Here is a 25865-nt window from a genome sequence, read left to right as displayed (position 1 = left end):
ACCGAATCTATGCAGCTTCTTTCACTTTTTCATGATGTTGGCAGTAGAATAGACATGAACACCTTCATCTTGGTGGCTGTTGTGCATCCTGAAACCGATGAACCTTGTTTCATCAAATCCCTCGAATTCTTGAGATTTCACTAAGTACTAAACACATATTGGGTTACACCAGCACCAAGGCGAAGGTGTTAAACCCTTAGCAATAAAGTTGCCCTTGACTCAAGTCAGACTTTTATATAAATTCAAACTGTTTACTGTGCTAAAACTGAAAATATCTTCCAGTACAAATTTGAAAATTGGCCTACATAAGTTCAAATTAAAATTTCGAATAATAATGTCAAGTACTAGATGATTGGGTGATTCCAATGCCTTAACTACTGACTACGTGATCCGTCAGTTATAGAGAGGTAAGGTCAGTGTACATCGTGGGTTGAGAAATGGGTTAAAAATCTGTGTAACTACTGGCTTATTAATTATTAATCATTAAAGTCATTAATCCCAATTTTTTTTTTGGAGATTCCAACTACCAAAACATATTTTTTCCTTTGTTTTTGTAGCATGTTTACTTCATAACATTTAAGTCCAAAACATTTCTGACAGTCGCTGAATGCGCATCAATCTGCACAAGTTGGTACTGTGTCTAAGCATATTACAGCAGATTTCTGCAAGTCTTCACTCTAAATCATGATAAATTCTGGAAACTTTGTGCTAACTTTGACAGTCGCTGAATGCGCATCAATCTGCACAAGTTGGTACTGTGTCTAAGCATATTACAGCAGATTTTTGAAAGCCTTCACTCTAATTCATGATAAATTCTGGAAACTTTGTGCTAACTTTGACAGTCGCTGAATGCGCATCAATCTGCACAAGTTGGTACTGTGTCTAAGCATATTACAGCAGATTTTTGAAAGCCTTCACTCTAATCCATGATAAATTCTGGAAACTTTGTGCTAACTTTGACAGTCGCTGAATGCGCATCAATCTGCACAAGTTGGTACTGTGTCTAAGCATATTACAGCAGATTTTTGAAAGCCTTCACTCTAATTCATGATAAATTCTGGAAACTTTGTGCTAACTTTGACAGTCGCTGAATGCGCATCAATCTGCACAAGTTGGTACTGTGTCTAAGCATATTACAGCAGATTTTTGAAAGCCTTCACTCTAATTCATGATAAATTCTGGAAACTTTGTGCTAACTTTGACAGTCGCTGAATGCGCATCAATCTGCACAAGTTGGTACTGTGTCTAAGCATATTACAGCAGATTTTTGAAAGCCTTCACTCTAATTCATGATAAATTCTGGAAACTTTGTGCTAACTTTGACAGTCGTTGAATGCGCATCAATCTGCACAAGTTGGTACTGTGTCTAAGCATATTACAGCAGATTTTTGAAAGCCTTCACTCTAATTCATGATAAATTCTGGAAGCGCTAACTTCAAAATTCATTTAAATCCTTGTCACAAGAAATTGATTAACAACTGTGTTGTTTGTTATTGGATTTCGATTATTCTTATCCTTGTTGTGGCTAGAATACTCCTCGCTGCATCCAATAAGGTCAGAGGTTCAAATCTAGCTATCGCTTATTCTGTTGCAACCTTAAATAAGAAGATTCCTCAGGTACCTAGCGCAGTATGGTGATTACTCCATGCAGTAGATCCTCATTTCCTCCACCTACAAATCTGACATCTGTAACGTAACAAAAAGACTCTTGAGTACAGCTTTAAATGCCAATATAATAAAACAAATAATGGTTATCAGTATTGTGTTGGATAATTACAGTAACATAATTACAGTGAGCAGCCTACAGCCCAGATTATTTCAGTCGCCTTTCTGAAATTTACCATGTACAATCTGGCAGTTCTAAACAGGTGCATGTCTACATGTATTTTTTATTTTAGGTTTTCATGTGTCAGTTTGGGTTAGCTTACATCAGGAAATGACATCTGCTTAACATGACACAGAAAAGCTAGTTAGGAAAAATTAAAAACTTTATAATTTCACTGAAGTCAAACATGGCAGGTTAATGGAAACCAGGCGGACTCACAATGTAGAAAATGTCACCTAGTTTTCCTGGAAATAAAAATGTAAAGAAGTCCACAGCTTATCCTTCTACAACAACACGTGGTGCACATGTACTGGTCATATGTGAATAAATAACCAAATGAACTTACATTTATTTATTTATTTACTTTTTAAGCCACGAATTTACCCATGAAAATGAAAATGAAACACATGTACAGTGTATATTACCAGGTGCCAAAATCTCTAATATTTCAAACTGACCTTAACAAAAATTGAGGTCACCGTTATCTATTACAGGGCTGTAAATTAGCACTGGTACCCTGGTCCAAGGTCAGTGGATTCTGTCAGGTACTTATAGTCTGACAGGCCAGCAGAAAACAAAAACTTCTCAGAGAAAATTCTTTGACTTTTATAGAAATGAGGGTGTGAAAATTATCAGATAATTAAATATTTGAAAGAAATCTTCAATATGACTGCAAGCATCCGCAGCAGACCTTTCGAGCGTTGTGGAATTGCACTAGGCCGTTGCTTTACTACAATGCGGAAATCCATACTGTGACCTGTGCTGTCAGAATTTGAAATTTGCATCCACCAATGCAGAACAACACAAATCTTTTTGTGTCAGGATCAATAAACTTGTGGGCGGGCCGGCAGAAAAAAGCACTGGTGTCCACTTTGACTTTCAGCTAAAATTCTAATTCTCATTGTGACTTTAAGGTGCGAAATGTCATGAGATTCCATTTATAGTCATTCTGTAACACATAAGTATATAATACTGAAAAGCACTGAGCTAGAGATCATGCATACCTGTATGACACAAGGCCGTCTTCATCATGCACTAACTGAGCTCAATTTGTTCTCATTTTTGAGTCACTTAAAAAGGATCAAATGAGCAAACAATTCGACCCTGGTTGCATAACCATGCTGACCAGACTGGTACCTTGCCAATTCTGATTCATATTCTGCATATTTGGCAAGTAGTTTCACACAACATAAATCTGATGTCAAATGACAACTAGCACCATATCACTGTTACAAGGATCCGGACAGATTTTTCCTCTCTAAAATGGCTGTAATCATTTTAGAGCTCAGACACATGCGCATCGAGGGAGATAATCCATATAATCTATAATGTTTTGACATGAGAGTGAGCTCCCCTGAATATCTTGTCCCCCCTACCAACAGAGGCTGAACAGCATTAAATTCTTCTTTCTAAATAGACAAAATAATGTCATTATCAACAGGGCTCATGCATTGATTCACATTTCATCTTAACATAATCATTTCACTTGTGGTCATTAGAAGCAAAGATTATTATGTTACATCTACCGTAACTTAATACATGTACATTAGCTAATAATACTGTTAGCGCAGAAACATGTAAATCCACTATAATAATGAGATCTGCCAAGCCTTGGATGGAAACAGCACTTAAATAAACTGGAGTTCAAGTGAAATAAAGGGCTCAGTAACTGTGCTGATTGAACGCGAGACCCACAACTTCAGTTATTTAATGGGCGTAAGCAATCATTCTGAAATAGCCCTATTAAATAGTAAAGCCTTTTGTTGGGCTGTCAAAACAATTTTGTTTTTCACATTTTTTTTCCACCATCAATGAGAGTTCAAGCGACTCATCTTTTTCCTCATTCAGAACTAAAGAAAAACAAAGCATATCAATGACCTATATGAACCCTAGCTTTTCTGCCAAGATTCGGTTAAATCCAACAAAGAACATTTCCAAGGATGGCCTCAGTTGATTGATTTATTAATTTATTTATTTGCGGCATGCACCAAAATATACAACAGCCAGCATTATGGTGGAAAGAAACCAAGCAGAGCAAGCCAACATGAGCTGGAATCTCAACGAATACACTGGTTAGAGGTTCCCGACTCAATGGGCTGCACTTGCACACTAAGCCCTCCGCCAAGTATGCCACAACCATCACAGAAGAAGCCACCATAAGCTGGACTTGAACTCACAGTGACCACAATGGTGAGAGGCTTGAGTTATAGCTCTTTACTTGCACTTTAACCCTGCAGCCACACAGGCCTCTACAACCGGGAGCTGGATTTGAACTCACAGCAACCACGATGGTGAGAGTCTCCTGAGTCATTGCTCTTCAATTGCACACTTAGTCCTCCGTCACAGAGACCTCTACAACCAGAAAGGAAACCAGCAAGCGCTGGACTTGAACTCACAGTGCCCACAATGGCAAAAGGCTCCTGAGTCATTGCTCTTCACTTGCACACTTAGTCCTCGGTCACAGAGGCCTATACAACCAGAAAGGAAGACAAGGTACTTCAGAATAAACATGACTTTTTTTCTTCGATTGCTGTTTTAACTAAATACTCACAAAATTTATATACGTGTATATGTATATGTACGTGTATATATGATGTCAATCATTTTTTGCATGGAGCAAACCAAAGTAAACCACTCACCTTCAGCAAATCACTGAACTCTCCCACCTTCAGTCAATGCCAAAGCTGCACAAAGGGTGTTGAACCATACTGTCGAAACAAAACACCCATTAAAACAAAAGGCTTTGTACTTTGGACTACCATGAGTACGAGCTGTATTGAGGTACAGTACGTACCTCTTGATCTTCTCATCCCAGGCCAACAGTACAAGGGTTTTCACTGGCAAAACTGGTACTGTGACAAAAAGAATATTGTGGAGAGTAAAAAGAAAAACAAAACGAATGGGGGGGGGGGGGGAAATGATCTGTTTTTTCACTTATACATGTACGACGAAATCATACTAATTTGCTCGTCTTCCTAACCTTCCACCGATATGGCTTGAATGCAAACTTGGGCTTTTTTACCAAGCAACCTGTCCCATAATATGAAGCAAATAAATGGAGAATGACTTAGATCATTATATTTACACAACTATCTCCACAGTGGAGATTGAATTCATGGGTGATATGAGGAATGAAATAAATCCATCACAATGCAGGGTGTTTAAAAAGGGCAAGTAGCAGGCTGCAGACAGCTGTCTACTGCTGTCCCCGTAGCAGGCTGCAGACAGCTATCTACTGCTGTCCCCGTAGCAGGCTGCAGACAGCTGTCTACTGCTGTCCCCGTAGCAGGCTGCAGACAGCTGTCTACTGCTGTCCCCGTAGCAGGCTGCAGACAGCTGTCCCCGTAGCAGGCTGCAGACAGCTGTCTACTGCCGTCCCCGTAGCAGCTGCAGACAGCTGTCCACTGCTGTCCCTGTAGCAGGCTGCAGACAGCTGTCTACTGCTGTCCCCGTTGCCGCCTACTTTGAATAGTCTTAGTATTTAAATCACTAGTAATTGTGGCCTAATTACTTTCAATTCAGCCGTCTACTTTTCAACTCTGACCTCCTTCTCCACTTTAAATGAAAACCTGACAATGTGATACATGTATGATAGATGGGTGTATGTTAAGACCGGTTAACATATCTTAGTTTAGTGCTCCAGTGTTTTGTGGCACAAAACTAAATAAACAATAAATGAAAGTACGGACTCCAAACATAATTAAAATTTTTATTCAATACATAAACATAACCAACAAATCCCAACAAAGGAATGGAGAAAACACCATGAAGGGAAGCTCATATTTGACCATGACACACGGTCTACTCTGGTTAAGTGCACGCACACATCATACTTTGGTAAAACTGCTTCCGGCAATTTCTTCACAATTTTTCATGCCTCTATAATGGGCCTCTGGCGAGTTTCCTCAACACACCCATTAAAAAAAAAATCAGCTTTTGGCCATAAAATTTTTATTACCCATTTTAAATACATGGCAGCTGTCTTAAAAACATGGCGTGCCACATAGCCTGGAGGCAATTTACATGTGAAACGACACTTTACTGGATTACCATCACAAAATGCTGTGTGGCGAATATAATGGAAGATGTTATGATGGGGATTTAAGCAGCTAGAGTAGGTGTAGTGGTTATTGGGGCTGCTACCCGTGCCACACCATGGAGACAAACTTTCTCGACTCTGACTGTAGTTGTGCACCCATGGAATATGGGCGTATCCGAATATTTCTCAACAAACAGTCATTGTACTCGGACTACGACTTCTAGTGATTACAAGCCCTGACTGTCCGAAGAGTGACGCTGTTTTAAGGTGCAAGCGCTTCATGAGGATCTCATTTCGCCAGGTTAAAGCCCAACGAAGTGGTAGGGCAAGACTGTTTAGGCTAGCCCTCTAGTTGTGCCAGTGAATTATGCCAGCGTACTTACATAGTGGTAAATATTGACACCTCCCTTACTGTGTCTGTTTTGAATGAATGAATGAATGAATGAATGATTATGGTTTAACGCCACATCGGCAATATTTCAGCCATATCGTGGCGAGTGTCTGTTTTGATGGGCGGTCATGAAGAAATAAAGCGAACAGTGGGAACCTGTCATGTTTTGGGGGGACAGCGTATAACGTTTCGCTTCTATATTAATGATATCAAAGATAATCTGACATCCAATTCTCACCAACATGACATCTTAATCAACGGATAAAACCTGTGCGGCCATCAACTTCCCCGAACTCAGTCAGTGTCATGGGCATGGCGAATTTCCCGCGTAACAGATCACGTGACACCTGGGGGTGAATTTTTACCAATCAGAGTGGTTGGCGGTAGAGAGTTCGGACAGCTGTCAAAAATACAAAATGGAAGAAAGGGAAAGGGCAGCATCACAGTGCAGCAAGTGAAAATAGAGAATTCAGACGCACTGAAGTGTGGGGAGACAGATTACTGATCGATCTGGGTATGGATGTGTTTGATTTGTTTTCAGTCTTTCTGTGGATGAAAATGAATATGTTTTTGTGTGTAAATATTCGTCGAAACGCTTTGAAGATAACTCTTAAGTTGATGGTGTGGATAAGATTTTGTGTCGATCAAATCTGCAGCATTGTATGTGAAAGTTCAGAACACATATATCCAGTATATATGGGCATGTAATAGAAATGTTCACCATGCACTCTTCATTGTAATGTGTTATACCAGTTTGTATAACCTAGCTAGAGATTAGCATGTATAGCTGTATTTTGTATTTAGAGGCGTTTGTTTACATTTCTGAAGTCCGAACCTTGAACCCTATATGTCACAGGATGAGGGCCAGTCTGCTATCAGTGAGTCTAAGTACTGTTCACTCATATGGTGTCACATTGTTCAGATTTTCATCGGAAGCTGATAAATTTTTTCAGAGGTGGCCGAACCACAGGTCACCCTTTTCCCAGAATCCATTTTTCATAGGTCGGCCCCTGGACCCTCCTTTAAGTTGATATCTAGCCCTAGTCAGAGTATGCTGACTGTTGGTTGAGCAATACTCAGATACACCATATTCATGGCTGCTCAACCACAGTCAGAGTCAATCAAGTTTGTCTCAATGGCGTGACATGGGTAGCAGCCTCAATAACCTCTTCACCTACCTCTAGCTGCTTAAATCCAATTGGTAACACATACCCTTCCATTCACCACACAAATTTTTGTAATTATTATTTGTAAATTATTATATGATAAATGACACAAATTGAAAAATTGCACTGCAAAAAGTAATGCACGAGACTAAGATTATCACTGTTAGAAAGGAAAGGATACGTTCCCAAAATTGTATTCACCCATTTTAAATACATGGTGGGCATCTTGAAAACGCGATGGTAGGTTGTGGTCTGGAGGCATATTACGCATGAAACAATTTTTTATTGATAATCATAAAAAAAATTTGTATGGCGAATAGAAGGGGAGATGTTACGATATGGATTTAGGCAGCTAGAGGTAGGTGTAGTGGTTATTGGGGCTGCTACCCGTGCCACACCATGGAGACAAACTTGTTTGACTCTGACTGTGTTATGGCAGCCATGAATGTGACATAGCCGAATATTTCTCAACCAACAGTTAGTATACTCGGGCTAACCTAGCCTCTTCTCTCCCCTCCCCAGCTCCTCCCAACTTAGCAAGTGGTTCTGGTGCAACTGGAAACTGCATATACTTGGAACTTCTTCAGCACAAAGTTCATAAACGGCATGAGTCTTGGCTATTCGAATCCCATCAGAAAAGTGCCTTACATGCTGTAGAGTTGTTTTATGTGCATGGTCTACATTGATTATTTTTTTCAAAATAGCTAAACTACATTACCTGGGCCATATACTATGAAGACAGCATATGCTATTGGTGCTCATGAAATCTATGGTTGACACCATATAAATGGTGGCATCAGTGACAACAATTTCATGTCATTTCATGTCACTGGCCCGGATAGCACAGTTGGTAGAGCGTCCGCTTCGGGACCGGTAGATCCAGGATCAATCCTTGGTCGAGTCACACCTAAGACTTTAAAAGAGGAAGTTGTAACTTCCTCGCTTGGCGTTCAGCATGAAGGGGATAGTGCAACGACTGGTTGACCCGTATCAGTATAATGGCTCGGGCAGGGCGGCTTACTTGCCTTCGGTAAGCCGTCTCAGTGATGCAGCACTAAATAAAAGAGCGGTGGAAATCCGTCCTGTAACAAGGAGGCACATTACACGTGCATGCACCCTAATGATTCCTTCGTCGTCATATGACTGAAAAATTGTTGAGTAAGACATTAAACCCCAAGCACTCACTCACTCATTTCATGTCATATATTAACTTGATCACCAGTTTCCAAACAAACAGTCATGATATATTCATGGATGGGTACAATGCACATTTTCTCTCTTGTCATGTTCATGATCTGCATGTAGCTTAGTACGAGCTATTGGCTTCTGTTTAAATTACCACTTCACTTTTATTTTAATGCACATATTTTGCCAACCTAAGTGTTACTATCTGTACAATTTCTGACCCCAGGTGAGCCAGTTTGTTTCCATCACAATCAGCCAACTTGGGTTGGAACTCATCTTTTTGCTTGCTTATTCTTAACATCATACATTTATAAATTTCTGCCAGTAGGTTGCACTATGGAATTTGTCTTTTCTATTATCAGCTACATGTACTTTTGTGCAGATTTAGCCATATTTTGTAATCTAAATGTCTGCCAAGGTTTGTTGTATTTTCCATATTTTTTTGATGTCATTTTTTTTGGAATATTGCATCTCCAAGACACGGAGACAGTCTGCTCTGGCTAAACCTAGATGTTTTGTGAGATCTTGATTTTGGTCACTGTTATCTTTCAGCTTATACCCAGTTTGTTCAATATGCACTGTTAGCAGCCGTCTCAGGAACCAGCCGTTGAGGTGAATATGCACTGTTAGCAACCATCAGCGTGTCTGCTTTTTTACATGTCAGGTAATTATGTGTACATTGATCACTTGTCAGGTAATTATATGTACATTGATCACTTGTCACAATTAAGGTCTGTTGAGGTATGGGAATGGTGTATATATGTCACAGTCATTATAGGTCATGACCTCTAGTCTGTGCATGTTATATTTATAGTCCTTCAGTAAAACGTGATCAGAGAGTGCCCTCTGTAATTATCACAAAGTCATAAGGCCTATTCATGCTCAAATAAGACTATTTTAACAGGAAATCATGCCCATCTGTATTGTTGATATGGGTGACTACCTGTAGTTATTGGGAGAGTCTAGAGGGGAAACATCCTTTTACGCAAATCACCTTTAGAACATAGTTGTCAGAAGTACATTTAAGGACAGTAAAATTAGTCAAGCAGAACAGCTGGTATCAAGATGAATCTTCATGTGTCTTTGTACTTGTAGGGTAGCAGGAAATGCTAAGGATATGCCCAGGTATTGGGATATTGAAAAACCACAGACACTTTGAAGAATGTACCTGATAAAACCCATGTAATTGTAATAGATATAGATTATACATAACATGTAAATTTTTAAAGGGAAACAAAAGAGTGCAAACTTGTGAAGGCCAAGGAAGCATATTTTTTGTTCATATATACATGTAAATGTACATGTACAATGAAAGTTATTTGTGGCACAGAGTGTAGCAGATATTATCAGCTGATGACAATAAGTATGCAGAAGATCGCTTGTCAGTTAGAAGATAGATAACCAGACACTGATAGACTGCACTAACAAAGCTACATGTATGCACACATACTTTTTATGATATAAATACTAGTACTAATAAGATGCAGTTTGAAGTCTTTTGGATAAATTTTGTTAGAAACCACGATATATGTCTTGAATAACATAAAATGTTATGAAATAACAATATTGTACATATGGTGTGTACTGTGAGATGGGATATCTGGAATTGTCAGCTCGAGAGAAGGGATATCATCGAGGACAAAGCGGGAGTTGAATATCGCTTGTGGAGAGCTGATAATTCCTCATATCCCATCCCACAGCATGCATCATATGGATTATTATGCCAGAAAAAGAAAACAGTTTACCATATCAGGCTGTGGTTTTCGCTGGATTTGTACGTTGATAATAGAGCTAGAACTATAAACTGTTGTTTACTTTACGACAAGCAAACATTGGAGAGTGAACAAAGGAAGATAACTGTCATGGAACCAATGCACGTGATCACTGGATATTAGCATGAGATCATTAAATATTGCCTTGTGAATGTTAGATATTACTTTGTGAGCGTGACCTTGCATTCCTTGGACGCGTTGTCGTTGTACATCATGTTTTGCAGAATATCATGCGACCGTCTCTTGACCAATGGAAACAGAGAATAACCCTGTAATCAATGATGTAGATAAAAGCATTGGTTGGCCTTCAACATTGCTTCTGTTTTATTGTCTGTGTATAATCCAGGTGAACAATATTGCATTAAGTTCTAGCAACAGTGTTCTGAAATGTGTCAGGAAATAAATATTTTCACATTAATGTTATCAATTTATTAATAATATTCCTCAATTTAAAATAATAATGTCCAGTAATAAATTTTAGTTTAAACTAAAGTGCACATCATACCAAGGGGTGCTCAAAGTTTGGATGATTGCATGTGTATACAACCCCAGGCCCTGGCTTCTGTAACGATGACGCTATTATGAGTGTTGCTGTACTTACACCACTTAGCCTACAGACTACAGAGATGTGACACATCACTTAGCCTACAAACTGCAGAGATGTGACACACCACTTAGCCTACAGACTACAGAGATGTGACACACCACTTAGCCTACAGACTACAGAGATGTGGCACACCACTTAGCCTACAGACTACAGAGATGGGACACACCACTTAGCCTACAGACTACAGAGATGTGACACACCACTTAGCCTACAGACTACAGAGATGTGGCACACTGACCAGCCCACAATATATCAGGTGAATCAGGTGAGCCAGCTGGCACGGGTAGTGTAATGCCTGTGATATAGGGCAGTGACCTTACCTCAACCTAGGAGGTATGAGCATAGGTACATGTGTAGAGGTATGTGTGTAGGTGCATGTACCTGGTACAGAACAGTGACAAACTGACCAGAACATTAGCATTCAGGTGAGCCAGCTGGCACAAGTACAGTAGTGTGTGAACTTTGCTCCATGTCTCCCACTATGACACAGCTACGCCATGCGCTGACCGCACACTGACCTCAAGCTGACCTGTTAGGTTTGATGCTCATAGATTTGCAGTGATGTCATAGTTGCTTGAAGCCAGTCATCAGCACACTCTTTAATCAGGGGACTAGAGTACTGGATGTGAAAACAAACCAAATTTAACCCAGGTGAGATAGGCCTTGTATAAAATTTGAGTATAAATGATTATATAAATGAAAATACAGCTTTTACGTAAGAAATTCTCTCTAGAAAAGTAATCAAAATGTGCCTAACCTTCAAATATGATAGTTTCAGTGTCTTGTTATACATTAAACTTCAGGAATCGGCAAAAATCAACATTTTGCCCATTTACATTAAGCTCCATGTTATTTATCCCAACCTGCTCTTTGCAGGGAACATGGATGTAGGAAGCTATGAATGGAGGAGGTGCTTGTATTATGCAGTGATCAGGATTGCATCATCATGCTTGAGCCTCACCACACACCCACGTACGGGGATCTTCTTGGCCTTCAGCCAAGTTTGTGCTGGACGTTTTATATACTGTACATGTGGGTGGTGAACCACAGTAGCTGTAGTTTTATACACCATACATGTGGGTGGTGAACCACAGGAGTTGTAGTTTTATACACTATACATGTGAGTGGTGAAATACATCAGCTGTAGTTTTATACACCGTACATGTAGCTGTTGAACCACAGCCACTATAGTTTTATACACCATACATGTGGGTGGTGAACCACAGCAGCTGTAGTTTGGGATGTATAACATGTAGATGTAGATGCAGTGATGTTACTCTAGCCACCAGACATCTACAGTGTGATACTTGTGGATGTAGGTTAGCCAGTGATGTTGCTCCAGCCACCAGACATCTACAGTGTGATACCTGTGGATGTAGGTTAGCCAGTGATGTTGCTCCAGCCACCTGACATCTACAGTGTGATACCTGTGGATGTAGGTTAGCCAGTGATGTTGCTCCAGCCACCTGACATCTACAGTGTGACACCTGTGGATGTAGGTTAGCCAGTGATGTTGCTCCAGCCACCTGACATCTACAGTGTGACACCTGTGGATGTAGGTAAGCCAGTGATGTTGCTCCAGCCACCTGACATCTACAGTGTGACACCTGTGGATGTAGGTTAGCCAGTGATGTTGCTCCAGCCACCTGACATCTACAATGTGACACCTGTGGATGTAGGTTAGCCAGTGATGTTGCTCCAGCCACCTGACATCTACAGTGTGACACCTCGGATGCAAATTAGCCAGTGATGTTGCTCCAGCCACCTGACATCTACAGTGTGACACCTGTGGATGTAGGTTAGCCAGTGATGTTGCTCCAGCCACCTGACATTTAGTGTGATACCTGTGGATGTAGGTAAGCCAGTGATGCTTGTCCAGCCGCCTGACATTTACAGTGTGACACCTGTGGATGTAGGTTAGCCAGTGATGTTGCTCCAGCCACCCGACATCTACAATGTGACACCTGTGGATGTAGGTTAGCCAGTGATGTTGCTCCAGCCATCTAACATCTACAGTGTGACACCTGTGGATGTAGGTAAGCCAGTGATGTTGTTCCAGCCGTCTAACATCAACAGTGTGACACCTGTGGATGTAGGTTAGCCAGTAATGTTGCTCCAGCCACCTGACATCTACAATGTGACACCTGTGGATGTAGGTTAGCCAGTGATGTTGCTCCAGCCACCTGACATCTACAATGTGACACCTCGGATGCAAATTAGCCAGTGATGTTGCTCCAGCCACCTGGCATCTACAGTGTGACACCTGTGGATGTAGGTTAGCCAGTGATGTTGCTCCAGCCACCTGACATCTATAGTGTGACACCTGTGGATGTAGGTTAGCCAGTGATGTTGCTCCAGCCACCTGACATCTACAGTGTGACACCTGTGGATGTAGGTTAGCCAGTGATGTTGCTCCAGCCACCTGACATCTACAGTGTGACACCTGTGGATGTAGGTTAGCCAGTGATGTTGCTCCAGCCACCTGACATCTACAGTGTGACACCTGTGGATGTAGGTTAGCCAGTGATGTTACTCTAGCCACCAGACATCTACAGTGTGACACCTGTGGATGTAGGTTAGCCAGTGATGTTGCTCCAGCCACCTGACATCTACAGTGTGACACCTGTGGATGTAGGTTAGCCAGTGATGTTGCTCCAGCCACCTGACATCTACAATGTGACACCTGTGGATGTAGGTTAGCCAGTGATGTTGCTCCAGCCACCTGACATCTACAGTGTGACACCTCGGATGCAAATTAGCCAGTGATGTTGCTCCAGCCACCTGACATCTACAGTGTGACACCTGTGGATGTAGGTTAGCCAGTGAGGTTGCTCCAGCCACCTGACATTTAGTGTGATACCTGTGGATGTAGGTAAGCCAGAGATGCTTGTCCAGCCGCCTGACATTTACAGTGTGACACCTGTGGATGTAGGTTAGCCAGTGATGTTGCTCCAGCCACCCGACATCTACAATGTGACACCTGTGGATGTAGGTTAGCCAGTGATGTTGCTCCAGCCATCTAACATCTACAGTGTGACACCTGTGGATGTAGGTAAGCCAGTGATGTTGTTCCAGCTGTCTAACATCAACAGTGTGACACCTGTGGATGTAGGTTAGCCAGTAATGTTGCTCCAGCCACCTGACATCTACAGTGTGACACCTGTGGATGTAGGTAAGCCAGTAATGTTGCTCCAGCCACCTGACATCTACAATGTGACACCTGTGGATGTAGGTTAGCCAGTGATGTTGCTCCAGCCATCTAACATCTACAGTGTGACACCTGTGGATGTAGGTAAGCCAGTGATGTTGTTCCAGCCGTCTAACATCAACAGTGTGACACCTGTGGATGTAGGTTAGCCAGTGATGTTGCTCCAGCCACCTGACATCTACAGTGTGACACCTCGGATGCAAATTAGCCAGTGATGTTGCTCCAGCCACCTGACATCTACAGTGTGACACCTGTGGATGTAGGTTAGCCAGTGATGTTGCTCCAGCCACCTGACATCTACAGTGTGACACCTCGGATGCAAATTAGCCAGTGATGTTGCTCCAGCCACCTGACATCTACAGTGTGACACCTGTGGATGTAGGTTAGCCAGTGATGTTGCTCCAGCCACCTGACATCTACAGTGTGACACCTGTGGATGTAGGTTAGCCAGTGATGTTGCTCCAGCCACCTGACATCTACAGTGTGACACCTGTGGATGTAGGTTAGCCAGTGATGTTGCTCCAGCCACCTGACATCTACAGTGTGACACCTGTGGATGTAGGTTAGCCAGTGATGTTGCTCCAGCCACCTGACATCTACAGTGTGACACCTGTGGATGTAGGTTAGCCAGTGATGTTACTCTAGCCACCAGACATCTACAGTGTGATACCTGTGGATGTAGGTTAGCCAGTGATGTTGCTCCAGCCACCTGACATCTACAATGTGACACCTGTGGATGTAGGTTAGCCAGTGATGTTGCTCCAGCCACCTGACATCTACAGTGTGACACCTCGGATGCAAATTAGCCAGTGATGTTGCTCCAGCCACCTGACATCTACAGTGTGACACCTGTGGATGTAGGTTAGCCAGTGATGTTGCTCCAGCCACCTGACATTTAGTGTGATACCTGTGGATGTAGGTAAGCCAGTGATGCTTGTCCAGCCGCCTGACATTTACAGTGTGACACCTGTGGATGTAGGTTAGCCAGTGATGTTGCTCCAGCCACCTGACATTTACAGTGTGACACCTGTGGATGTAGGTTAGCCAGTGATGTTGCTCCAGCCATCTAACATCTACAGTGTGACACCTGTGGATGTAGGTAAGCCAGTGATGTTGTTCCAGCTGTCTAACATCAACAGTGTGACACCTGTGGATGTAGGTTAGCCAGTAATGTTGCTCCAGCCATCTAACATCTACAGTGTGACACCTGTGGATGTAGGTTAGCCAGTGATGTTGCTCCAGCCACCTGACATCTACAGTGTGACACCTCGGATGCAAATTAGCCAGTGATGTTGCTCCAGCCACCTGACATCTACAATGTGACACCTGTGGATGTAGGTTAGCCAGTGATGTTGCTCCAGCCACCTGACATCTACAGTGTGACACCTCGGATGCAAATTAGCCAGTGATGTTGCTCCAGCCACCTGGCATCTACAGTGTGACACCTGTGGATGTAGGTTAGCCAGTGATGTTGCTCCAGCCACCTGACATCTACAGTGTGACACCTGTGGATGTAGGTAAGCCAGTGATGTTGCTCCAGCCACCTGACATCTACAGTGTGACCTCTGTCACCAGTTTTCTCAGAGTCAGAAGTACTCATTGTTCAGGTACATGTATGTATCCATTTATTTTATTCACTTCATTGGTGTTTTACACCACTATCAGGAATATTTCACTGACATGCACATGTATATATACATGTGTGACAGTGGCCAGCATTGGTTGGGGAAAAAACCGAGGAGAGGCCAGAGAAAACCCACAACCATCCACAGGTGGCTGACAGACTTTTTCGTGTCCAGCTGGAGATGAAGCCAGTAGAGCAGGATTTAGACTCACAGTGGCCGCATTGTTGAATGGCTCCTGGGTCACTGAAGGCCGTTAAAGGCGTTGAAATCTCAGTCTTGAAAGCAAGCATTATATGTGTATGTTTGGAGCACAGTGAGCCTTTATCTACTCCTACAGGAGTCCAATCTGCTTCCTTTACTCACACTATATATAACGAGGAACGAATGTCCGCCATAGGTAATCATTGTGTTTGGACATTCCACGAAACAGTAGGAAGTAGGAAGCTTTCCATCTGGCCATGTGTTAACCTGATGTTTTAGATCACTCAAACTATCTACCCCGGAAATTCCAGACTGATACAATTACGTGTGTGGGTAAACCATTTTCGGTGTATACCAGTACCTAAAATATGCTGCCAGATGTGAAACATAGTGGCTATAATATGTACATGTACTGTACACAATTATGTAACGGACAGATGGTTAATATTCTGACAGGACCATTTCACTTTATACATGTATAGGAAGCACGGGAGGCAGCCACTTTTATACATGAGGGTCTGGGATACTGGAGTGCCCAGAGTAAACCACTGACCATTGGGAAGTTATGGACAAGCTTTCCTCCTCACATTTGACATACACTTGCATGTACCTTATATTGATGGAGACAAGCAGTGTCCAGCCTGCTCAATGTAAGACAAACAGAAGAGAGCTCTGTCAACTGTTTCTTGCGAACAAGATTCTAAGAGCAATCATGATGGCATACAAAAGTTGTCTTTGAGCGGAATGATGACCTGCCCTGGCCGTCATGGTCAAAGATGCAATTGGTCTGTGTTTGTTTCCCATGCATTCCTCAATGCAGGATGTATCTTTATGGTAATATTGTGATGGGGCTGTCTTTGAGCGGAATGATGACCTGCCCTGGCCGTCATGGTCAAAGATGCAATTGGTCTGTGTTTGTTTCCCATGCATTCCTCAATGCAGGATGCATCTTTATGGTAATATTGTGATGGGGCTGTCTTTGAGTGGAATGATAACCTGCCCTGGCCGTCATGGTCAAAGATGCAATTGGTCTGTGTTTGTTTCCCATGCATTCCTCAATGCAGGATGCATCTTTATGGTAATATTGTGATGGGGCTGTCTTTGAGCGGAATGATAACCTGCCCTGGCCGTCATGGTCAAAGATGCAATTGGTCTGTGTTTGTTTCCCATGCATTTCTCAATGCAGGATGCATCTTTATGGTAATATTGTGATGGGGCTGTCTTTGAGCGGAATGATGACCTTCCCTGGCCGTCATGGTCAAAGAGGTATGTTGTGGTCAACACTGTGTCTACTCACTCGTACAGAATGGTTCTGATCTACGTGGAGTTTTAGGCCTTTTCAAGTGTGGCAGTTGAAGCTTGAATTGGCTAGAATGTGCCTGCGAGTGAACATGTATCATACCTGTACAGTGTGAAGAGTGCTCATGTAGTTCCCCACCTACCTACCGTGCATAATCCCTGGGACGAAGTGCATTGGTTTACTTCATAATATGTTAATGTCCATTAAAAGTCTTGTCTTACATTAGTACCTGGCCACAGGGATTATACATTGTAGCAGAGACCAAAGTGATGTAATCCCATCTCATCCCACAGGTGGACAGGTTTATCCTGCACCTAATGAGCTCTGACGTGCAGGTAGTTCATTGTCACCTGGATGTGCAGAATTTCAAGATCGTACTTGATCAATGTGAACATTAAGGTTAGACTCATCATACATGTAGACATGAAATAAATCTGCACAGGTATTGGCAGAGTTCAGTACCTGTCAATATGTGCAGGTGATAATGTCAGCTGGAGGTGGCTGGTAATGGTAAAGGTATTAGACACCCAGTGATGGAGGTGGCCGGTAATGGTAAAGGTGTTGATGGAGGTGGCCGGTAATGGTAAAGGTGTTAGACACCCAGTGATGGAGGTGGCCGGTAATGGTAAAGGTGTTAGACACCCAGTGATGGAGGTGGCTGGTAATGGTAAAGGCGTTAGACACCCAATGATGGAGGTGGCCAGTAATGGTAAAGGTGTTAGACACCCAGTGATGGAGGTGGCTGGTAATGGTAAAGGTGCTAGACACCCAGTGACTCACAGACGAGTTGCAGGTTCAGTTTGACCTTGGACAAGACATTTGTAGATCTCAATTTTACCGTCCCTCGCTTGTGGGATCTTGATGTCATATAACATGGTTGAGGACATTAATGGTCTAATCTGGTCATCATCGTGTAATTAAGAGGTAAAACGCCAGTCGAATAGATGTAAAAAAATTAATGGTCTAACATTTGTTGAGGACCAATTCATTGTCTTCCACCACTCCGTAGTGGCAAAATATGTACAACACGTGTGGACAGGTGAAGTTGAAGGGAAGGAAAACATAAATTAACAAAACCAGAACAATGAAATAAAAGTGTGGCAAGTTTCCTTGCATTATTCCTGCATTATTCCTGCATTATTCCACAGAGTAAGTCATTCAGCTGGTGTTGTTCAGGGACAACATGTAACATCTACACTTTCAACAACAGCTTGATAGCTTGACAAGTCTGCGTCTTCAGCTTGATAGTCACAAGTAAGCGTCTTCAGCTTGATAGTCACAAGTCTACACCTTCCTTTTTAAAAAAGGTTGGTATACTCAGCTGTGTTATTGTAAATCTTCAACCTTTTCAACCACCAAAGCACTGTTTCCTGTGGAATTTATACATACATTGTTTTGACATATGGTTACATGTATAGTGCAGGTACGTATCCCCACCTGTGGTTACATGCGGTATTATGGCACAGAATTCCTGCTGGCATTTTCAGACAAGACTCCAGATGTATTATTATTTATAGGGCAATAAACATTACATGGGCTTGTCACAATGCTTTTGTTTTTGATTAGAAATGGAAAAAGCATGTCACCTATGATGACATTCGTTTTGATATTATGCACATGTACATCCTTGTTGTGATTGTGCATGTCCTTGTCCTGGCGTAGACACAGATAGGTGATTGTGCATGTCGGTGTCCTGGCGTAGACACAGATAGGGCAGATGACCAGGAGCTCACTTAACCTTTCTTATCGTACTAGTGCCGCTGTAGACCCTACTTAGATAAATCTGCACACTACCATAAAGTCACTTGTGTACTAGTTTATTTACAACTGTGTACTTGGAAAAATATTGAGTGGGTAGGTCCAGCAAATCTTTATTTCTCACATAAGTTGAAATGTTTCAACAAGAATATTTATTTGAGTTTCTATCCTTGTCTTTTTGATATGTGCACAGCTGTCAAGGCCCACAGTAGATCAAACACAGGCTGAAATGTGTATCTGATGACCCATGATAATGAAGTGGTATCATCAGAGGTGAGACCCCTCTACCCGTCTTGTTACTGTATCACCTGTACAATACCCAGCTGATGATCAAGGCTACCTGTACACATACTGTTGATGTGCGGGGTCCTTAAGCTCTTGCCTCAGGTGTATTGATACACTCCATCTATCTACATATAGATTCAGCTAAAGGGATACTGGAGGGATGAGGTGAACTCACCTGTGGTCGAGCTACATGTATGCATTTTGTTGTGTAACGCCACAACATTTGTCATTAGGCTTTGTTATAGGCTTTGTCCAGAAACCTGAATGCCATACATGTATATATATATCAAGCTAAATCTGAGATCTATTTTATTCTTAGTTTTCAGCAATACAGGTAATGTGGAAGCTATAACCTGGGCACATGGCCAACCGATCTCAGAGCTTGTATCAAGTCATTAGGACGGAAATATTCCTTCATACAGTTTAATATGCAAATCAGGCAAATACCCATAATTTAGACCACAGTACACAATAATGATGTTATTTGCCCTTGAAGTCCTGTGATTAGTCGTACACTCCTGTTCTACCTGAGTTTAGCAAACAGAACTACAATCCTGACACCATACAGGTGTATGAGTGATACAGTTCCTGTTGTGACACAACCCGCTGCCTTGTGTACTTTTCTGTACGCTCAGCTGGTGTAGTCAGGGAATAATCAATATGGCTGCCTTAATTGTGAAGTTTTTCTTAATCCTGTTAGTACACCAATCAGGGGCCGGTTTTATGAAGCTCACTTGGCCAAGTAAGCCCTTAGCTACCATGGCAACATATGCTGTAGAGATACACAATGCACTTAACTAAGGGCAACTTACCTTTACATGTAAGTAAGCTTTGTGAAACCCTTCCCTGCACTTTGACAGAAGATCATCAAAACTGCCTTAACCTGAGATTCATTTATCTTGTAGGAGTCATAAAAATAAGGTGCAAAATGACAGTATATGGGAATGACAGAAATAGTTTTCAAAACCATTGAAGTTATGAAAATCTGCTTGGTTTTGTATGCAATGAAACCTTAATAGAGCAGCATCAATGCTGTACTAGATTTAGGCTCTGGTGATATTAATGCAAATCTGCAGGAATCTTATTAGAGTCAAGTAGAGAATAATGAAAGGAAAGGCCTGTATATGCTGTGATTTATCAGGTTTCTGCCGTATAGAAACATCACCTGTAGTGAACAGAGAAGTTGTCAGATCAACCCCCCTGTGATATCGGGCTCTGGCTCTTAAGTTGTATAATTACCCACCATACCTGAGCTCCACCTAGCAACCAAACTCGCTGAGGGATGCTGTATATCTTACTCTGTTGCTGTCATTTTAGTTCCTCCAGGTGTTATTTTGGCCTGTCTTTAATCACCTGGTTTCCATTGATTGTCCCTGTTCAGTGATCAATAGGACTGGATTACATGTAGATATACATGTAGTCTTCTAGCAAGGTGTATGTGTAGCTTGTTACGGGAGAAAGGGGAGGGGGAGCTGTGAGAGCCAACATGTTCTAATTAACAGCATGTTGTTCCAATCGAGTTTTGCTACATAAAGCAGAGCTTTCTAAATCCAGACGAAACCGCATATATATATGCATCCTTGATAGAATATGACATAGAAAGAAAGTGAAATGTTTTATATGTATTTTGCAAAAACAGTATGCATTGTAGTTTGACCAGTGGTGTGTTTATGCTTGGGTGGTCATGTCCAACTGATCATTTTTCTGTACAGCGGACTTTTGGACTACTGGAACTTTGTATTAATGCTCCGACTGCGCTCAGGTGTGCAGTTACTAGTAGATGAATTTATGTCCAGACCATTTGCTAAGTTTTTAATAATTTCTTCTGTTGCAGTTCAGTGTAAAAAACATACTTCATACATGAACGGGTAATATTTCACCTGAATTCAGTATAGATATTTTGTTGTATAATAATGTGTAGTGTTATAGAGTATACATTTAGCTCTCATTTTAAATCAGTAAACTTAGACATGTATCTGCACAAATGCTTTACATGTGAATCATCCACTAATTTCTTAATCGACATGTGTATTCTACAATTACCAAACACTGTAAAACATGGATACTCTCAAAAAACTGAGAAGTTTTTTATTATTTTGTATATTTGACGTTTAGATATTTCGCTCATTGTTTTTTGGGGTTTTTTTTCTTTCAGACCATCTATGCTTTTGCATTATGCTATTAAACTTATTTGTGGATCAGCAAATACCAAATAATAGATTACCAAAGGTACCTAGGCTTAAGTTGTTAGCGATTTCCAATTACAACCAATTGTATTGTATGTATATATATTCATGTATAATCAGTAGTGTTATGCATGTTTAGGCCACATTGTATGATATGAGGATGAATGGGTATTGATTGTTTTGTCAGTGATATCTGAGCCATAGCATCCGTTGTAAACTGACATATTGTAAAGATATACATTTGCCGTATATACTGTCACCTACATGTATGTACTCTCTACCAAGAAGTATAATGAGGATTTTGTGCTTTTTCCAAGAACTTTCTATTTACATAAGAATTGTTAAGGAGAAAACAGTGTTGTTTCTCATTAGTTTCTGTAAGGTGTTTTCTCACACAATGGCCCAATGTGAATGACGTTACCAGCCTTTTACTACTTTGTCATTTGTGTTCAGAATTATGTGTGACCTTTTTACAGTATACATGTGGTGATAGGTGTATGCAATCTTAAAACATGTCAAAACAGCCGCGAGAGTGACATCAGATGGCAGTTGTCAATAAGGAGCAGCATATAGATTTGCGTCAACAGGTGTGTTGAACATACTTATAATACCAGTATAAGGGTATGTGGATGTTGTGTTTTTTTCTGGGAGTCTACATGTATATATACATTGAAACAGGAATTTACATGTACAGTATGTTTGTAACAACTACAGAGTATGTGCAAAGCATGGTGCCTGAAGTGACTCATTTAGTTGCACATGTGGTCTGACTACAAGGGAATTAAGCAGAGCCCGAACATGTACAAGTGGTTGACCCAGTGTCTCCACAGTTCTGTTCAAGTGTGTATTATAGTTAGAGGAAGTTTGGTTGTTTTTAGCTGTCTGTATCTGCTGGCTCTGTGATAAATCCTTGATGTCAGTCCGTGTGTACTTCAGAACTGGCCGACACGGCACAGGTACATGTAGCCGTGTATTGTAGGGCTGTAGATAAATGTTGGTTATGCCAGGATTTCTTGAGATAGCACTAACGATCACATACATGCTGTAGGCAGGGAACAGTAGTGAGGCAACCGCAGGCTGCTCCAATTAACACTGTAAGTACTGTATGACCATGTGTCCATCATTATGGTGCAAGTGCAGTTAATATTGTTTATTTGGAAGTCTGACACATACATTTAATACGTAACTTGGCTGATGTGCCAAATGTTCCATGTACGTGCCGATTGAATCTAGAAAAGCCTGGTGTGTTTTCTGCTCATCAGATTCTGAAACTGTAGCATTCCAACATTCTACTCAAAGTGTAAACACCATTATGTTTTGAAGGACCTGTAATTTACATGCAATGAAACTCTTTTCACAAGAATCGGGAAAAAAATAAAGGAAAGTGTATTTATGTGTAGTTTTATGTGGCCTACTTAGTCATGCTTATGTCAGTTTTTAGAAGTCTTTTCCTTTACAGTGAATTAAATCCCGTTGGAGGTTTACAAAAAATTCTGAACACATATATATGTGTGTGTACCACATATACCCCATAACATATTAAATAGCAAATCATCATCCCTACATAGCAGGTGCCTCCTTGGCCACGGGGGGTAGCATGCCAGCTCGGCACAATGACCCAGGAGCCTACCACCAATTCAGTCGCTGTTAGTTCAAGTCCAGCTCTTGGGAAGGTCCGCCAGCGACCTGCAGATGGTCATGTAATCTGTCTAGTGTGACGTCACAAAACTTACAGGTAGAAGATCTCTGGTAGCATCAGCACTGATTAACATGTGCCACAGTTCCTGTGTGTGTGTGATCAGGCAGAAAAATTTGACAGGGATATCTGGTAAACAGATGTGTAACTCTGCAGTGCATTTGTATTCTGTTTGTTTGATTGCATATACATGTATTTAATATCTTGATACACCACAGAGTCAGACTATACTGACATCAGACATGAAACCCACCCAGCTAAAGTTAACTGACACCAGACAGGACACCCCACCCAGTCAGAGTATACAGACAACAGACAGAATGCCCCACCCAGTCAGAGTATACAGACACCAGACAGAATGCCCCACCCAGTCAGAGTATACAGACACCAGACAGAATGCCCCACCCAGTCAGAGTATACAGACACCAGACAGAATGCCCCACCCAGTCAGAGTATACAGACACCAGACAGAATGCCCCACCCAGTTAGAGTATACAGACACCAGACAGAACGCCCAACCCAGTCACAGTATACTGACACCAGACATGATGCCCCACCCAATTACAGCATACGGAGATCAGACAGGGCACCCGACACCCTGTAATCAGTCACAGTATACTGACACCCAGTCCCAGTATACCGACACCAGACATGAGGCCCCACTTATTTACACTCATTTTCCATACTTGTGAATGTACACACACAGACCTCTTGTACAAAGCCAGTATTCACGAATTACATCAGTATTGTGTAAGGTGATTCGTACAAGAACATATATCCACGTTAATATCCCGCTCTGGATGTAAAGACAAGGACATATATCTCTGTTATTCTCACACCGTGGATGTAAAGACAAGGACATTTATCTCTGTTATTCTTGCTCTGTGGATGTAAAGACAAGGACACATATCTCTGTTAATCACGCACCATGGATTTAAAGACTTGGACATATATCTGTGTTATTCTTGCACTGTGGATGTAAAGACAAGGGCATATATCTGTGTTAATCTCGCACCATGGATGTAAAGACAAGGACATATATCTGTGTTATTCTTGCACTGTGGATGTAAAGACAAGGACATATATCTGTGTTAATCTCGCACCATGGATGTAAAGACAAGGACATATATCTGTGTTATTCTTGCACTGTGGATGTAAAGACAAGGACATATATCTGTGTTAATCTCGCACCATGGATGTAAGGACAAGGACATATATCTGTGTTAATCTCTTACTGTGGATGTAAAGACAAGGACATATATCTGTGTTAATCTCACACCGCGGATGTCAAGACAAGGACATATATCTTTCTTAATCTGCCACTGTGGTTGTAAAAAGGGGACACCAAACACATGTGTGGTCAGCTCTATTTTGTTGCATGTGAGGCCTACACAGCCTGTACATGCACTAACAGGTGGGTTTGAATGAGGGATTGTGGATTGTATAAGCTGTGGTTAGAATAACCCAGCATGACTGGTGTACCACAATCTTACTTTCCTCTTAGCCCCATCCTCAGCCACATGGCCACCATATACATGCTACCAGTGGGCAAACCTGAAAATCCCATAAACACTACCACGATAAAACAGTGTACAGTACAGGAGGAAAAACACTGCAGTGTGTGGCTCATATCAGCGCTCACAGGATGTTATCGCTAACGAACAACAAGGCTGCCACATAATTAAATTATGATCTGGCAGGCATGTACGTGTGTTAACATGCTAAGGTCTGTTTCCAGAGTCAATATACCCATACTACGTTTATGTATACTGTACATGTATTTTATGACTCATATTTACCATTCCCTCCTGAGCTCCTGAACTACATCGACATTAATATGTAAAAGATGTATACAGGGCTCTCGCTGCAAGCGCTGTCAAATTTGCTGTTGTGCACACAGACGAAAGTCGGGCTGTTCTAGTCTCAGTGCTCTCTGAGGGCCTTGTTTTGTTTTTGATATGGAGGTTTTGATTGTGACAAGCTGCTCTACTTGTAACTTGTCAGTCTGTCTGTGTGTCGGTGACAGCCTCCAGCTTTCTGACATCCTGTCTTTTAAATAGAACCATTCACTTAACAAGGATCCGGAGTCCATGGACTTTTGTTGCTAATTTGCAAGTTTCTTTATAAGGGGGGCCAATAAGGTTTACATGTTCATGTATTACCCTTGTCAATAGTTAAGGATTTGATTGGTGTTTTACGCCGTACTCAAGAATATTTCACTTATACGACGGCGGCCAGCATTATTGTGGGAGGAAACTGGGCAAAGCCGGGGGGAAATCCACGACCATCCCCAGGTTTCAGTAGTTGAGGAACGGGCGTTCACAGACTAGTGATTAGCACACTAGCCAAGCACAATGATCCAGGAGGAGCCTGTCACAAAAGCGGTCTGTGTGAGTTCAAGTCCAGTTTATGCCAGCTTCCTTTGCGGTCATATCAGGTAAAATTTCCCAGCAACCTGCAGAGGGTTCTCCTACCATGAGGCTGACCACCATCATAAAATTGAAATATTCTAGAGTAGGGCGTAAAACACCAATCCAAAAAATCAATCAGTCAGATAAGTAGTTGAGGATAACTTGATACCTGTACGTATAGACTGTACAGAATTACATGTTTGTGTCCTA

The 25865-nt window shown here is 41.7% G+C and overlaps 2 protein-coding genes across 4 annotated transcripts in view; one reads left to right on the top strand and one right to left on the bottom strand.

Annotated features, from left to right (window-relative positions):
- Window positions 1–6559, bottom strand: part of LOC135463629 (solute carrier organic anion transporter family member 4A1-like) — a 123325-nt gene extending 116766 nt beyond the window's left edge. The window contains exons 1-2 of one of the 2 annotated variants that reach the window (XM_064740972.1): window positions 6494–6559; window positions 4465–4677 (exon numbers count right to left, since the gene is read on the bottom strand). The gene's annotated coding sequence lies outside the window, so the exon portion shown is untranslated. The remainder of the gene's footprint in view (window positions 1–4464; window positions 4678–6493) is intronic. The other variant, XM_064740971.1, reaches the window with a different exon arrangement.
- A 107-nt stretch (window positions 6560–6666) lies between these two features.
- Window positions 6667–25865, top strand: part of LOC135463761 (solute carrier organic anion transporter family member 5A1-like) — a 44621-nt gene continuing 25422 nt past the window's right edge. Inside the window, exons 1-2 of one of the 2 annotated variants that reach the window (XM_064741187.1) lie at window positions 6678–6769; window positions 9159–9270. The gene's annotated coding sequence lies outside the window, so the exon portion shown is untranslated. Of the gene's footprint in view, window positions 6770–9158; window positions 9271–25865 lie in introns of both variants that reach the window. The other variant, XM_064741188.1, reaches the window with a different exon arrangement.

The sequence above is a fragment of the Liolophura sinensis genome, chromosome 3 (genome assembly GCF_032854445.1).
Source record: "Liolophura sinensis isolate JHLJ2023 chromosome 3, CUHK_Ljap_v2, whole genome shotgun sequence".
NCBI lineage: Eukaryota > Metazoa > Mollusca > Polyplacophora > Chitonida > Chitonidae > Liolophura > Liolophura sinensis.
The sequence above is the reverse complement of the archived record's forward strand: the minus strand, read 5'-3'. Positions and strand labels throughout refer to the sequence as shown.